Genomic DNA, 3,749 nt, shown 5'->3' on the forward strand with positions numbered 1-3,749 from the left:
GGGGGAGGAGGCAGAGGGAGAGGGAGAAGCAGGCTCCCCACTGAGCAGGGAGCCCAAAGAGGGGCTCGATCCCAGGACCCTGGGTTCATGACGTGAGCCGAAGGCAGACCCTTAACCCACTGAGACACTCAGGCGCACGCCCTCCATGCATTCATTATAAAACCATTTATTGAGCTCTTATTTCATTTTATCTTCTCGGACTCTACTTGTATCCAATATGCCCAGAGCAATGACTGACATGTGTGTTTCACACAATGAAATGTGTGTTTCAGTACACATTTTTTGCATTTGTTACTACCCTTTTAAAATCACTGGAGCTGCACTACAATAGACAAACTCTTATCTGGGCTGTGAGGATCAGAGAACAATCTCAGACAAACAGCAGTTAAAGTGATATAGACAAGGATATAGACAAGTGATATAGACAAGGATAAAACACTAATAGGTGAAGTTGGTGACGTGGCTGTCCATGATCATCTAAATGAGATCTATTTCAGTAACAGGAGGAAAAGTAAGGAAATGTAAACAGAAAATTTGGACACTAATTTAGAGAAGTCTCGCCAAAGGGGAAAAGAAGAAAGAAGTAAGGGATGAGAAAGTGGAATTGTGAGCTTTTTTTTTTTTTAAATTAGATTCCTAGGTCACTTCTCCCATTTCCTTGAAGACTTTTACCCCTGGATCACTGTCACTTTCCCCAACACACTACTCCTGTTATAGATCTTAGGTATTCTAATTTTTACATAAAATGAAATATTCCAACTACTCTGCATTCTCAGAATTCCTTGATCTTCATTCCTCCACCGATCTCAGCCATCCACACCATAGTCATTTCTTTAATATTCCCATTACCAATGGTTGCCATCCCCACTCCAAATTCTGAAACCACAGGATCCTAAGCAAAATAAAATGGGTACTGTTTCAAGGCAGTAAGTTTTGAGGTGGTTTGTTATACAGCAATGGATAACTGAAATGCTGAGAGAATTATTCTCCCATTCCTTCCATCAAAATAGATGCCTGTAGGGCTTTTTCACACTACTAATAAAAGCTGCTATCTCTCTCAAAAGAAAAGAAAAAGCAAAAACCCCAAAACATGCTATCTCTCCTGCTATGGAGGGGAGGGAATAAACGGCCAGAAAGCTTCAAAAGAAAAAATTTTGAGCATACACCCAAAATTAATAATGAAGATAACGTATAGATTAGGGTTCTTAGTTGCAAGTAACAGAGGCCGACTATGTGTGATTTAAGTTAAAAGGAAAAATATTGAATGGTAATTCTGGTCCTGCAGCCAGCACCCCAGGCCAAAATCATATAGAATGGGTGTGATGAGAACATTGCTGCCATTCAGCACTAGATAGCAGAATTTACTCTGCCAACACCATCAGCCCAGGACCAGCTACTGGAGCTGCTGATTCACTGAGGCTGGAATTTGGGTTGGTGCTTGCTTATTCAGCCACTGACAGAAAAGGAAAGAAACTGTGTTAACAGCAGTAGTGATAAGTCACGTTGATAGTATGTACCCTTGAGGTGATGTGTTGGAAATAGCACTTTATCTTTGTGATCTTCCTCCCCTACACCCATAACCTCAGTCTAATCATTAGAAAAAGATCAGACAAATTCTACTATGTGGGCTTCCTATAAAATACATGACAAGTACTCCTTAAAACTGTAACGGTCATCAAAAACAGGTCTGAGAAAGTTTCACAGCCAAGAGGAGCCTAAAGAGACATGACAACTAAATGTAATGTGGCATCCTGGGTGGGATCCTGGATCAGAAAAGAGATAAAAGGGAAAAGAAAAGAAAAGAAAAAAAAACAAGAAAGGACATCAAAATCGTGTATGAATTTTAGTTAATAATAAGATATCAATGGGGTGCCTGGGTGGCTCATTTGGCTGGACATTTGACTCTTGGTTTTGGCTCAGGTCATGGTCTTGGGATTGTGGGATCCAGCCCCACGTGGGGATCCACGCTGCATGTGGAGTCTGCTTGGGATATTCTCTCTCTCTCTCCCCCTCAATCCCCCAGTCCCTCCCCCTGCTCACACTCACTCTCATAAATAAATAAATAAATAAATAAATAAATAAATAAATAAATAAATAAAATTTTAAAAAATAATACGCCATCTATGTTGATTTTTCTTAATTGTAACAAATACCATATTATAATGTAAGATGTCAATAATAGGGGAAAGTGTGTATATGACGACTCAGGGTAATTCTTATTTTCTCTGTAAGTCTAAAACTGATCTACAAAAATAAAGTCTATTTTTTAAAAAGAAAAGAAACAGTCTGCTGTCCTTGCTTTTTCATAGCACTAGCTCTTAATTCAGAGTCTAGACTGGGAGTATCTAATTGACTGAGTCCAAGATACATGCTATACCCTAGCTGCAGTGAAGACAAAGAAAGTGAATTTCAAGTGGATTCAGCTTGTATGAAGGGAGGCAGGCTCTAACTAGTCCAAGACTCCCAGATGACTATAAATATGGAAAGGGTACTCAAATGATCAGAAGCCAAAAACTGACAAATGTCCACTACACATGGCCTATGAAACCAAATCACCCCCACTAATGTCTTGACTACCTACAGATTCCAGACTGACCAGTATAACTTATAATCTACATAACACAATATTCTGAGCATGTGTACAACACAAAATGTTGAGTAAAGAGATATAGTGGCTTAGCACAGGGAATGCTTCTGTTGGGCATTAAGATAGTCCTCATCTGATTGTGTTACTAATGTATTCCCTGCAGCTAGTACAATATCTGCCACATATTAGATCATCAGTAAAAAATTGCTGAATGAATATGTGGTCTAGGAAATGGATTGGCTTAACTCAAGTTTTCTCTGTATTTTTTCTTAAATGAATACAGACAGGTTCTAATTCAGAACATCTGGATGTCATGATGCTACAAGGAAATGGAGTTTGTAGCAAACAATTGCATGCATCTCAAGGATCAAGTCCCAGATAGCTTCAGAGTCCTTTACCTTTACAGTGAAAGTCATACATTGAGAGAAATCTTACAAGATTGTTCCATTAAAAAATATCTGGACCTTTAGTGAAGTGATTGCACCCTGAAAATTACCCCATTCAATTAGACAGCAGTCTTAGTGCTTCAGGGGACCTTTGAAGGCACATGGTCAGAAACCTCATATCCATAAGGTAAGAGAGAAAGCCTGGTCATTCTCCTTCCTACTTTGTGTCTTTTCCACTTCCCTGCTCTTCATTGGGTATGGATCATGTTTGAGCCTATGTACTGGCAATACTTACAAGTTAAATTTCTGATTTTGCCTAGCTACTTTAATATGAATGTTGTAAAGGTCAACCTCATCACAAACAATTCATAGCACACAGTGTATCCCCAAACTTGGAAAATATCCATCCATAATTCTGCAATAACTTACTAATGGCCCCCTAAATATTGAAGTATTGAGTGAACAGCAGTGGTACAAGTAAGTGATCTGAGCTTGGGGCTTAGCTTTGTCAGATTTAATTTCCAAAAACTGGGGGATGATAATCTCTACCTCATAGTGTTGTGGTGATGAATGAGATGATATTTCTAATTTGCTTAAGACAGTAGTGAACAGAGAGGAAGTTAGCAAAAAATCTTCTAGCTCCCCTTTTGTTTTACCTTGTTCAACTCATAGTCTAGATTTAAAGCTCTGTCCCAGAGAGGCTTTCCCTGATTTACTAGTTTGAGTTCTTCCTCTGGGGCTCAATCCTGGACCCTCTCCTTTTAGCGTTTTCGCTT

This window comes from Mirounga angustirostris, unplaced genomic scaffold (genome assembly GCF_029215605.1).
Source record: "Mirounga angustirostris isolate CCGP_5_RB_7025 unplaced genomic scaffold, mMirAng1.0.hap1 SCAF_13, whole genome shotgun sequence".
Lineage (NCBI taxonomy): Eukaryota > Metazoa > Chordata > Mammalia > Carnivora > Phocidae > Mirounga > Mirounga angustirostris.